General features: G+C 40.5%; 1 long non-coding RNA gene across 1 annotated transcript; it reads left to right on the top strand.

Moving 5' to 3' along the window:
* The first annotated feature begins 338 nt into the window (after nt 1–338).
* Nucleotides 339–12328, top strand: LOC137157386 (uncharacterized). The gene is made up of 3 exons (XR_010921102.1): nt 339–439; nt 2145–2217; nt 12018–12328. It is a non-coding gene; the product is annotated as an uncharacterized lncRNA (long non-coding RNA).
* Nucleotides 12329–14204: the final 1876 nt, after the last annotated feature.

Genomic DNA, 14204 nt, shown 5'->3' with positions numbered 1-14204 from the left:
AAAAAGTCTTTTAATCCAAAAGGCACAATTCTTAAAAGCACCCTATGTGCAACTATTACAGCACAAGCAGAGAATTTGTCAAGAATACAGGGCTGCTGCTAATTGTCTGAATAAATTACAACCTTAGAGCCTGGAAGTCACAGATCATGTCACTGTAACATTAAGCCATTCCTTTATGGAATATGTCTTTTTCAACCTGGAAATAAAAGAAACTTTTAAGAGGCTTACCTCATAAGAAACACTTTTTTAAAAAACGGGATGGGGGGAGGAAATCTTTTGGAGCAGCTGTCTCTGAGAACAGGGTTCCCAATCTGTTTCAGTTTCAAGCAGAAGGATCTGATACCAGCCAAGCTCCCACATCAACAATGTGTGAGTCCTGCTGAGTCCTGCAAGGTGTGGGAGAAAGGAGCAGAAGCATAAAGAGTTGGACTTCTGGAAAGTAAGTCACTAAACATCTATAAACTTGTAAGTAACTGCATTTTGCTGGTGATTTTTGCCTTCTAAAGCGCACACACTCCCCTCCCCTTACTGTGAAGTTAGGGCATGTCAGCTCCAAAATAACATATATAATGCCTCACTCAACAGACATTTGTGTAAAATTCACCCCTGTGCCAAAGGCCCACATATGGTGTATTGAGAGTTGTGTTCAGATTGTAAACTTGCACTTTAAATTTCAGGGATTTTTCTTGGGTCCTGCTTGCAGATTAGAAGGCTTGGTAGAGAAGGGTGTGAGCTGGACCTAGAAGCAGCTTGCCTAAAGAAAAGTGGAGTGGGTTGTGATCTCTCTGTTTTAGGGAGCAGACAGCTTTGTGTCCTTCTCTTTTCAGGTTACTGTGTTATCTATTCTGGATACTAGGAATAACAGTAATGCTACTTTACGACCTTCCTGCAAGAGTATTTGAAGTTATCTAACTTCTATGTGTATGCCATGAAACTTAACACCAAACAAGGTGCTCTCCACTGTTTAAACCTTTAATACAGCCTTACATAAGCACTCTGCAGAGGGATGAATTTCACCCTGGCAGAGCACCATTTTTACCAACATTTTCTGGCCAGCCCTAAACATAGTGCAAGTAGGTGCATTATCGGAATTTTGTGACTTCGGAAACATTTGGCTTTGATTGCTGTTGGAGACAGGGTACAAGACAAAAGAGGGCACTGGTGTCTTTTAGTATGAGAATATTTACATTCATATCATGCTAGCAATTGAAGGGTCCAGAAAACAGTGAGGGCCTGCTCCAAAGTCCATGTTAGGCAGTTGAAAGACTCCAACTAACTACAGTGGTGATGCTTATAATGATGAAAGCTTAGGTGAGCTCATGTACAGTAATACAATATGTAATATGTAAAGAGTTTAGTTCCGTGTAATAAGTGACTCTTCATAAGGCCCAGTTCACATTGAAAACTTGACAATAAAGCAAAAAGAACTATTGGGATATCTTTAAGGTATTCTAAAGGACGTGCTCAGACTCTTTCCAAGTTTATTAGCAGTGTTTGGCAAAGTATTTTAGGCTTCTTTGCAGGCCATAGTAATTGCTTACCTAACTCTACAGGACAAGCTATCTGTTAAAATTCAGGGGCTGTAATGAGGCAGACAGTCATGATAACATGGCAATAAATCACAGCCTTTACAGTAGATTCACAGAATGGCTGGCAAATTCAAAACTGAAGCTGTAGTGCCATATCATGCTCCATTCACATTTGCATCTCAATCTGGATCCCTTTCCAACTGTTGGAACGTGTGTGGCATGAGGACCCATTCTACTGGAAGGTGGCTACAGATTAAATACGATGGATGAAATGTTTCTGTTCAAGGAATTTTTGCCCCGAACCAGCATACTATGGGTATGTTGTACACATAGCTACAAGCGTGGATGAAAGCCTGTGATCATATCCTGCCCATGCCAAAAGTAATGTGATTAAACAATTCACTGTCTATCCAGAGCCTGATCCAAAGCCCATTGAAGTCAATGGAAGACCTCAATGGGCCAGATCCAAAGCCCACTGAAATTAAAGGAAAAGATTCAGTTTCCATAAATGGCTTTAGATCAGGCCTCAAATATCTGCCTAGGCCAGACAGCCTGTGGACATGTATTTTGCACTGATAGGAAATCACCAGCTATTTTCTGTCTTCCTCTTTCCAGTTTATCGCCATGGGCAGCCTCGTCTACGTATTGATGATGCCAATAAGAAAGCCCCTTGTCCACCTAAGCTCAAGTAAGTCTTTGTCTTTAGTTCATGACCATTAGTTACTTCATCTTGTAGCTTGTCCACGTCCTCGTATGAACCCACACAAACCATGATCAACCCCCCATTCATCCACTTTTTTAAAGAATGAACAAATTCATGTATCAAAATCTGTACTCATAAAACAATCCCTCCAGACCCAAATAATACTTTGCCTAATACTTGAGGGTGGGATTTCCAAAGTGCTCAGTGTTGGTCTAACTCTATATCCATTAACATCAATGGGAGTTTTATCATTTAGGCATTTATCAGTGGGTGCAGAGTTAAGCCACCACTGAGGCCTTTGGAAAAACCCATCCTGACTGCATTATTTTAAAAAAGGTGACCCATACTGCATTCTTTATAATGTAGTTGAATCTAGGCCTTCCTTAAAGGAAACATTACCTTTATTGATTTAATGATACAAAATACCTTGCACTTATATACATATTTGTGGGTCAACTTCTGTTCATGCCAGTGTAAATCCAGAATCATCTGCTGATGTTGGTGGTGTTACTCTGGATTCACACTGCAGTAAATGAAAAGAGAATTTTTCTAGGGGTATCCTTCACTGATGGAAACTGGAATAGATGAGATTAAAATCAGGCACTATGGGAAAGAACTTCTGTGTAAATTATCATGGCTCCTGTATTCCAAACCTGAAGTCTTCCCTTGTTAAAGCAACCCAGTCCCCAGTTCTATCCAGTTGTCTTGGCCTTCACAACATCCTATGGCAAGAACTTCCACAGGTTGATTGTGCGTTGTGTGAAGAAATACTTCCTTTTGTTCATTTTAAACCTGTTGCCTATTAATTTCATTTGGTGACCCTGAGTTTGTGTGTTATGAGAAGGGGTAAATAACAATTCCTTATTTACTTTCTCCACACCAGTCATGATTTTATAGACCTCTATCATATCCCCCCCTTAGTCGTCTCTTTTCCAAGCTGAAAAGTCCTAGTCTTCTTATTCTCCCTGCATATGGAACCTTTTCCATACCCCTAATCATTTTAATTTCCCTTTTCTGTACCATATCCAATTTCAATATATCTTTTTTGAGATGGGGCGACCAGATTTCCATGCAGTATTCAAGATGTGGGTATCCCATGGATTTATAAAGAGGCAATACGATATTTTCTGTCTTATTTTCTATCCCTTTCCTAATGATTCCCAATGTTCTGTTGACTGTCGCTGCACATTGAGTGGATATTTTTCAGAGAACTACCACAATGATTCCAAGATCTTTCTTGAGTGGTAACAACTAATTTAGACCCCATCATTTTATATGTATAGTTGGAATTATGTTTTCCAATGTGCTTTACTTTGCATTTATCAACATTGAATTTAATCTGCCATTTGTTTGTCTCATAACCCAGTTTTGTGAGATCCCTTTGTAACTCTTTGCAGTGTGCTTTGGAGTTAACTATCTTGAGTAGTTCTGTATCATCTGCAAATTTTGCCACCTTACTGTTCACCCCTTTTTCCAGATAATTTATGAATTTGTTGAATAGTACTGATCCTAGTACAGATCCCTGTGGGACACCATTTATCTCTCTCCATTCTGAAAACTGACCATTTAGTCCTATCCTTTTTTTCCCCCTATCTTTTAACCAGTTACTGATCCAAGAGAGGACCTTCCGTCTTATCCCATGACCGCTTACTTTGCTTAAGAACCTTTGGTGAGGGACCTTGTCAAAGGCTTTCTGAAAATTTAAGTACACTATATCCACTGGGTCACCCTTCTCTACGTGCTTGTTGACCCCTCAAAGAATTCTAGTAGATCGGTGAGGCATGATTTCCCAATACAAAAACATGTTGACTCTTCTCCAACAAATCGTGTTCATATCTGTGTCTGATAATTCTATTTCAACCAATTTGCCTGGTACTAAAGTTAGGCTTCACCAGCTTGTAATTGCTGGGATAACCTATGGAGCCTTTTTTTAAAATTGGCGTCACATTAACTATCCTCCAGTCATCTGGTACAGAAGCTGATTTAAGCAATAGGTTATATACCACAGTTAGTAGTTCTGCAATTTCACATTTGAGTTCCTTCAAAACTCTTGGGTGGATACCATCTGGTCCTGGTGACTCATTACTGTTTAATTTATCAATTTGTTCCAGTACCTCCTCTAATGACACTTCAATCTGGGACAGTTCCTCAGATTTGTCATCTAAAAAGAATGGCTCAAGTTTGGGAATCTCCCTCACATTCTCAGCCGTGAAGACCGATGCAAAGAATTCATTTAGCTTCTCTGCAATAACCTTATCTTCCAGAGTGCTCCTTTAGCATCTCAATCATCCAGTGGCCCCACTGATTATTTATTAGGCTACCTGCTTCTGAGCTACTTAAAAAAAAATGCTGTTCTATTTTGAATCTTTGGCTAGCTGTTTTTCAAATTCTTTTTTGGCCTTCCTAATTTGCCAGAGTTTATGCTCCTTTCTATTTTCCTCAATAGGATTTAACTTCCACTTTTTAAAGGGTACCTTTTTGCCTCTAACTGCTTCTTTTACTTTGTTGTTTAGTCATGGTGTGGCACTTTTTGGGTCTCAGACTGTTTTTTAATTTGGGGTAAATATTTAAATTGAGCCTCTATTATGGTATATTTTTAAAAGTTTCCATGCAGCTTGCAGGGATTTCACTTTTGGCACTGTACCTTTTAATTTCTGTTTAACTCACTTCCTCATTTTTGTGTAGTTCCCCTTTCTGAAATTAAATGCTACCATGGTGGGCTGCTTTGGTGTTCCTTCCCTCCCCCTCCACGGATGTTACATTTTTATTATGTTGTTGTCACTATTACATGGTTCAGCTATATTCACCTCTTGAACCAGATCCTGTGCTCCCCTTAAGACTAAATCAAGAATTTTCTCCCCTCTTGTGGTTTCCAGGACTAGCTGCTCCAAGAAGCAGCCATTTAAGGTGTCAAGAAACTTTCTCTCTGCGTTCTGTCCTGAGGTGACATGTATCCAGTCAATATGGGGAAGTTGAAATACCCCATTATTATTGAGTTTATTTTATTTTTATAGCCTCTCTAATCTCCCTGAGCATTTCACAGTCACTGGTCAGGTGGTCGGTAGTATATCCCTACTTCTTATGTTCTTATTATTCAAGCATAGAATTAATATTCATAGTTTGACTCATTTAAGATTTTTATTTCATTTGACTCTATGCTTTCTCTCAAATATAGTTCCACTCCCACACCAGTACCAACTATTCTGTCCTTCTGATATATTTTGTACCCTGGTATTACTGGATCCCTTTGATTATCCTCATTCCACCAAGTTTCTGTGATGCCTATTATATCAATATCCTCATTTAATATAAGACACTCAACTTCACTCATCTTAGTATTTAGACTTCTAGCATTTGTATATAAGCACTTAAAACAATTGTCACTTTTTAGCTGTCTGCCATTATGTGATTTAAGTGAATGGGACTTTTTTCATTTGACTGTTTCTCATCACATAAACATCTCAAACTAATACAGGGTTTCTTATATTTTCCTCAGAAATATCTGCCACTGACCACTGTGACAGGGTATCTCTACATTATAATCACGGGGTGTGACTGCAGCTCATGTAGACATATCTGAGCCAGCTATAATCTATCTGGTTTGCGTATTGGTAGCAGTGAAGCCGAGACAGTGCATGCTTTAGTATGGGCTAGCTATGTAAGTAATTAGCCAACGTTCTGGCTTCACCATTCCAGTACCTGAGTTAAAATATAGCTAGCTTGGGTATGTCTACACAAGTTTCAATCACATCTTGTGACAGCAGTGTGGACATCCCCACAGGCAGGATATTGGACTAGACGGACCACTGTCCAGATCCAGAATGGTAACTCCTATAGAGGTGAAGGTGTCTGAATCTGGAGTTATGCCCCCATGACAAAAGAGAGAGAACATCTGTAAACTTAAAATCCGTAATTTGAGTTTGAAACCACTTCTGTCTCTGACCAACGAAGATTTTGCAGATTGATATGTAGAGGTCAACAGGACAGGTTGGCATGTCTAGTACTCAGCTAGCCTATTAGCAGCTAAAGTGCCTGTTTTGGCTGACTTATCACAAATATAGAGAATGCATTGTGCCCAGGTTTGGGTGATGCCAGTATTGCTTAATGTTCTGCATTGCAGATTTTCCTCAGAGCGAGTGATACCATTTTAATTATTTCTGTATTTTCCCTGTTGTTCAATGTCCATTTGGTACCCATCACTGTAATGTGGATGATGCGGCAGAGTAGGCTTTCTTGTTGAGTAAAAAGAAAAAAATGCATAGGGCTAAATTTCTTTGCAGCGGTATACATAATAAATCACCACTTTATTTATTACCACAGTTAGAGTCAATGGAATACAGCCACAATTCTTTGATCAAACCCTAATAAGGATTTTAAGATTCCCAAGCCTAAATGCACATTTGGCACTTTGTCATTTAGAGCTGCATTTTGTTGGAACTCTCTCATTGTATTGTTAAGAAGTGCCATTAGTTTGGCAGGATTTATACGGAGTTGTATGGGGTTTGCACTTGTGAGAAGTTAACTAACGTCACATGCTTATGGCATGGATGAAGGGATTGAGAAACTGATCTTTATTTCCTGGCCCCCCTCACTTTGTCACATGACATGGGTCAGTAACCAATGACTTCAGTGGGTCGCCCTCCAGCTTCCTGGCCATGGCTGTGGGAGACCCTGAATGCAGCAGAATCATTGCATGATGGGAAAGTGGAATACGGGGAGCCTACTCAGAGGATCTTCACCCGTGCTTGCCACAGAGCACAGCTCTTCAAGGTCTCCCTATGTGGAGGAGAGTCTGAACAAGCTATGGGAAGGGAAAGACTGGTGAGTCCAGATCACCCACCACACACTCCCACAGAGGATGCTAGCATAACAAGGGTGGGGAGCTACTACAATCTGGAGGCTCAACAGCTTCTTTGTGAGTATGAGGATTCCTTCCTCACCACTGGATGAAAACAGAACTCCCTAGCATGCAGCTTTGTTAGCCACGACTACCTGGCCCCGTGACTGCATGTCACTTGCTTTTACTTCTTCCCCAGATTGCCAAGCAAGAGATGTTTGATCTCAGTAGGGCTTTCCTCATAAAGACTATTGTAGCCACATCTTATATAGGTATTGAGTTCGGTGCAGAGCAAGTAAATTATTTTAACAGGTTTTTCCATTAACAGCAGGGGTTCCAATGGTCCATGATCAATGCTTCTCATCTTGGAGTTGCATATGACTAAATTCATCGTTATAGCGAGAGCATGCTCTGATGATGGATTGAAATAATTCCTCATGAGAACAAGGAATTGTAATGTAACATAGTCAAAAGATGGTACCATACAGAGATGAACAGATCAACGAGGAAATTCAGTAATGCTCATTGGATCAAGTGTATTTAGTGCCAAGAGGCTCCTCTGCGGCAAAATTTTGGCAACCTGAAAAATATAATTAGTCTTCTTGCTAAAGTAACTCTCTGCAGTAATGACAGAGTTTTAAAGATTTCCTTTGTTGTTCAAAAGAAATCTCCCACTACTAGCTATCCATTTTCTAGGAGATGTGTGGGATTAATACCGTAGGTCCAGAAAGTGTTTCTTCTCAAATGAAAATGTTACATTTTTAAAGTACGTTCACATAATGAAATGCAAATACAGCAGTTATTTAAGACATAGACACTGTATATTTGTCACGACATGGTCAAGTGACTGGGGAACAGGCCTTAAAACCAGGAGATGCAGGTTATATTCATGGCTTTCCTACTGACACACACTACCCCTGATTTGGCAGTCCATCCTTATTCAAAAAGCATGTAAATACATGGCTAAATTGAAGCACATGCTTAAGTCCCGTTGGCTATACTGGGACTTAAGCACCTGTCTGCTGTTAAGCATATGATTGTGCACTTTGCTGAATTGGGATGAACTTTAGCATCTGTTTAAATACTTTGCTGAATTTAGGCTTGTGAAATTTTGGGAAAGTCACTGAAAGCCTGTGTGCCTTTTTAACAATGTTTGGAAACTCAAGAGCTTCCACTTAACTTCATATGACCATTCACATTTTGAGATACTTCTTGGAATAGGACTATCAACATTCATTCATGTTTAGTAAAATCCAATAGAAAATGGACCTGATAAAAGAATAGATCAAGTTAATGTTAATGAATGGATATCATTCTGAATCAAATATATATTTGAAAAGTAGCAGCACTCTTAAACTTTTCATATCTGTTTAGTCTGTATACTGAGGTGGCATTTCATGGGATGGATTAAAAAAGCCCCATGAATCACTGATTTTTTTCAGCAGGGTTGCCACTCTTCATATTACCGTAATTGCTGGCTAAATGAACTATAATTGTATTAAGTGGTAACTTTGAAATATGTATGTGCTCTGCACAGGCTCTGAGGTTTTGCAGAGAGTATTAAGTGTCCCAAGCATAACCAAACCATCACATTTTTAGTTGTTCACCAAGTATAACAAAAGAGGAAAACAAAATTTGCATTCCTAGGATGTGGTTCTGGGAGGCTTATTTAATTTGTTAAAGCAAAAAAGAAAAGACTAAATTAAGCATATGTTCTCTTCTGTCTCTTTATATTATAACCTTATTTGGTAATATCTGTGGATGCCACATTTTTAAACTTGTAAAAATATTGGCAAGACTGAAGAAAGGCAGAAAACAATCAAAATGCCACCCAGAAAAATTAGGTTGTGAAACTTCACAAAATGAAAATAATTCTCCCATGAAACTTGCTCCTATCAAAAACTGGAAATGCCACCATGAGCCAATTACAATGGGCCATATTCTCCTTTCTGTTTCTCTGGTACAATAGTGGGTAACCACTATTTTACCCAGGAGAATTTGGTGGCAGTTTTGCAACAATACTGCATTATTTTTATTTGTATTACCATAGTGTCTATAGGGGCCCTAGTCGTTCAGTGGTAGAGAGGAAAGAAAAACAAACTCGTGAAAAAATGCTAGAGACTTTTAAGGGCCCACTGATGTCAATGACAGTCTTTCCATTGTCTTCAGTTGGCTTTGGCTCGGTCCTTATGTTAGTTGTTGAAAATACTACATGAACATTATTGTAAACATCAGGCGTCAAATCTGCTTTTGGATTCCAGAACACGACTCCTGCTAGGCCAGATTCATCACTGTCCTGCTGGCCTCTTTTTGCCAGCTAATGCACAGAGATTGTCCGAGGGCAGGGGCGTGCTCAGTTGTAATCAGGTTATGCTTATACCTTGGCAGTTTTCTGCCCCTGAAGTGGCTTATAATGACTATTGAAACAGGGCTGCAAATTAGAGCAGTCCTCAGGGCTAACCTAATCTGTATATGGGGGTCAAGCTGGCCTCAAGTAGTCCCAGAACAGAGTAGGCACAACTGACTGGCCCACTGATTTCAGTGGAAATTGCACCTGAAGGGTGCTGAAGGGAGAAACTGGCTGATAATGTTTGGGACCAACATGTAGACTCGTTTAATAAGAACATTCAACCATTCTTCCAAGAACTCTGCTTTATCATAAAGCAGGGACCAAATTTAGCTCTGTTACATGCATGCATCCCTACTGCCATGGGCAGGTGGCAGGGATGTTCAAGAGAAACAATTCCTCAAAGAGAACATGAGAGGATTTTAAATTTAGTCTCCCATACAGACACATTTAGTGTTTAATTCAGTCATCTGTAAGCATTTTGGTAGGTCAGGAATACACTTAAATAGCCTGTCTATCATAAAATATTTGAGCAGTAATACCTGATAAAATCATCATTATCTTGGATTAATTGACCACATCAGATAATTAAGGTTCCTGAGGCAAAGCTTCACCCCAAAGGAAGTTCAGTGATATTAGCACAGGGCTGCTGTAGGCAAGGTTGGGCTGGTGTTTCCATTATAAGCCCTATTTTTCATGAGTTTGTAATTCTACCAGTAAAATGGATATGGGCTGAAGTTAAATGCCTGATGATTTTCCGCTCTTATTTACAACAGTGACCATGGGTTTGGGGGGGAGGGGAGGAGGGAAGAGGCAGAGAGAGAGAAAGAGAGGGGTAGAGAGGGTAAAAGTGTCATGGTCTAAGAACTTGGGTCCAGTAGGGACCCAGAAGTTCAAGTAGGACTTCAATTTAACAAAGAAATATGATAAACCATAAACACAAGATTGTGCCCTCTGGGATACCCAGCCAAACTTGTAGCCATAACAAATGGAGGATAGAAATTGGCCTAGAATCTCCTTGCCACTGTGGGATTGATTTATTTTTGAAATTTGAAAAGAAATTTACAGCAGTCAAGTCTATTTACAGGTGGGTCAAATCCTGTCTTCAGTTATTTCCACAGCTACCATGTTGTTTCATGGGTGTAATTCAGGACTGAGTTTGCTCCACTGTATAATGGCATGAGCTGGGATAGACGGTCCATGAGCTAAACATACTGATTAAGGGGCCAGATTTGGATACCTTACTCACATTGAGAAGTCCCTTACTCCTGAAGTAGTCCCACTGAAATCAGAAGGTAAGGTACAATTCAACATGAGTAAGGCTATGAGAATCAAGCCCATAATAGGTCATAACGGCTTAAAAGGAGCATGTACCTATTTATTGTAACATACAAACTATTCAACACAGGATAGGACCCATATATGTAGCCCTGAGATAGAAGGGGCACAAAGATGCACAGATGCTTTGGACTCATTAGTCTTACATAAATACTCCTTTCTCTCTCCTTACATTGCAAATTGCCATTGGTCACCTGCCTCAGATCGTAGCTACACTTGAAAAGATGCTTCCTGTGTTTGTACCCTGTGACAAATAGACACCGGAGCACAAATCTAGATCTTAAGGAGAATGCCCCAATTTTGGAACACATTGGCTCTATCTTGGCTACTTATATGGTCCCCATTACTTACTATCTGAGCATCTCACTATCTTTAATGGACTAGCCCTCACACCATGCACATGAGGCAGGGCAGTGCTATTATCCCCATTTTACAGATAGGGAACTGAGGTAGAGAGAAACTAAATGACTTAATCAAGATCATATCAAAAGTCTATGCCAGAGCAAGGAATTGAACGCAAGTCTTCCAAATACCTACTTAGCACCTCAACCATTGAACCCTCCTTCCTCTATCAGAGCTGGCTTTGAACTTCACAGTTGATCCATTTATATACAGGCCAATTGACCCTTCCAGATTCAAATCCCCCGACCCACCTGAATTTTGGGAGAGCTCAAACATGGACATTGTGTGGTTCAGGTCTCAGTCCAGTTTTGGACAGAATATTGGGTTTTCTTTTCTTTTCTTTACACGGTTCCTTTTTTTTTTTTTTTTTTTTTTTCTGGCGTGGATAGCTCAAAACCTTTTGATTTTTGCTTCTGAGAATCTTGTACAATTTTTTGCTGCATTTGCATTCTGATTTTTCTGAAGTGTCTTAATGAAAAATGCATAGCAGAATACTCCGTGCAAGTTGCCTACAATGCCAAAGATCAATAACAGTTTATTTGATCACTGACGGTGAATGCTCTTTCAATTAAGCAGGTCGCATAAATAACTCTTTGGTCCCAACGTGATTTGGAAAGGTTGCGTGTGAAGTAAACTGGCTGGAGCGCCTCAGAATGATCAATTGAGTGAAAAACCACCCAAATGCTTGGATGCTAAGCCAAACCTTATCAAGATCTCCTAAGTCTGCCAAATTGAGTCTGGAAATCTCACTAGAATACATTTTCATGCAGATTTCTAGCATTTCCCTATGTGCAGGCAGGAAAGCAGTTTCATAAGAACAGCCTTTCTTACTATCGTTGACATTTTTCCTTCTTATTCCAGCTGGAAACAGGATGTGGTATGCCTCCTTCCCCTGCCCCCAAAAAAGAAAAATGAGGGTGGGGTTACAAACTTTTTCAAACCTCAAGAAAATTTCCAACCAACTTTTGGGTCAAGATTCAAGTTGATCCTTGTTTTCTCTGGAGTGGTACTCTGAACCTGACAGCAGTGTTCTTCTGTGGTTCATCAGTTGGAGGAGGTTATGCCACTTACAATAACTCAACATTTCTGCACGGGACTATGAGATTGAAAATGCTGGGCCAGGTCCTCAAATGACAGAAATCCTTATAGCGCCACTGAAGTGAACTTAGCTACACTGATATACCCCAGCTGAGGTTATGGGTCTCTATACCAGGTGGGACATTGCCTCATGCTTCACATACGGTAAGTCTGGAAGATGTATCAGAATGTAACTGTTCACATAAGACACTTCTTTGTTCAGTGTTTGAAAAGGCACAGACTGAAAAGGGTAATAATTAACATGTATTTATGGACCTGAACCAAAATGATGGAGGCTACATTCAGACACCTACTGAACTTTAAGGGTATGTCTACATTGCAGTAAAACTCTAATGGTTGGCCTGTGTCAATGGATATGGACTTGTGGGACTATAAATTGCAGTCTCGGAGGGGGACTTGTGGGGTCCCAGAGCCCAGGCTCCATCCTGAGCCTGAATGTCTACACTGCAGCCTCACAACCCAAGCACAAGTCTGATGCCATGGGCCAACCGTAGGAGTTCCATTGCAAGAGTAGACATACCACAAGGGTATTCCTAATCAAATGAGATCCAGAGCACCAGTTTGCCGTTAACCCTCTCATTACAATAGAGTAACCCCAAACCCTGGATATTCAGGTGTTCCAAATGCAGAGATGAATTTTTTAATTAGCTTTCCTAGTTTCATTTTGGCTTTGTGACATATGCTGCTGTCCTTTTCCCCTTTAATTTCTCCAACACACTGTTTCTGTAGAAAATGGGGGGGGGGGGGCAGGGCGGTGAGGGGAACATATTTCACAGCTGCTGAGAAAAAGATCAGAGGCACCAACCTTGCTTTAAAATTCCAGAATCAATACAAATAAATAAATAAATAAAACCCCAGGAAACTCCCAACTTCACTAAGAAGCCCTCAGTTCAAAGATAGCTGTTCCGGAGGAATCCACAGGATCTGCCTGTCAATAGAAACGCGGTTTGGTAGAGAAAAAACATTTTTTTCTCACTGCCACTGAGTGATGGGCAACTTTGTAACTGCAATACAAGATGAAACTCCAACCAGGCCTGTGGGGCACTAGGGGTGAGGCAGCAGTGGCAGAGGAGAAGGATGGTTCTCATGCTGTATATTGCTGCTGTTTGTCTCTAATCTGGGAAAGGCTAGGCGCAAATGATAAATCAAGGTCTTGCAATGGAGCTAGGTGCAGCTGCAATGGTCTACATTCAGAGCAGCTGGCAGAATTGGACCCCAGGTTGGTTCTTGTGACTTGAGCCTTATCCTGGGAAGTGCTGAGTATCCTTAATTCCCAGAGAAGTCAGCCTCACCACCTAGCAGGAGGCATTCAGCAAATGTCAGAATCAGGCTCAGAAAGCCTTTAATAAGATCATGCTGGGAGTGTTTACAGGTTCAGGTCTTCTTTTCTGGTGTGCATTTTAAAAAGGAATCAAAATTATTGCATCACCAGCTTTAAAATGACCAAATCATTGCTGCTGGGCTTTGGGACTGGATGGCTCGATATATTGACACTGGGACACAAAATTTTGGCCTTCAAATTATGAGTTTAGACTCAACCCAGGTCAGCAGTGACTGAATCTCCTTACCATCTAATCACTGTTTGGCCAATAGGAAACGAGCTGTCAAATGAGTCTGTTTACTTTGCAAAACCACCCACACAGCAGTGAGTCTGAGCATGGGGCTACTGCCTTGAGCATGTGGGGTTTGTGCTATGGCGCTAAAGATAGCCGTGCAGATGTTCCCACTCAAGATCTGAAACCCGAGCAGGAATATCTAGACTGCTATTTTTAGTGCTGTAGCACAAGTCCAAGTCTGTAGGCCTGGGGCTCTGAGACTTGCCTGGGGGGTGGTTTTTTTCAGTATAGATATACCGCCTGAGGTTTCATTTGAATTCCACATCCCCAAAAGCATCATTATTTTTCAGGAACAGCAATTCTGAATGATCATTCCCAGCTTGATTTTCAGACC

Source organism: Emydura macquarii, unplaced genomic scaffold (genome assembly GCF_026122565.2).
Source record: "Emydura macquarii macquarii isolate MOO-44397 ecotype Brisbane River unplaced genomic scaffold, CSIRO-AGI_Emac_v2 contig_1483, whole genome shotgun sequence".
NCBI classification, from domain to species: domain Eukaryota; kingdom Metazoa; phylum Chordata; order Testudines; family Chelidae; genus Emydura; species Emydura macquarii.
This window is presented reverse-complemented; position numbering and strand designations above follow the sequence as displayed.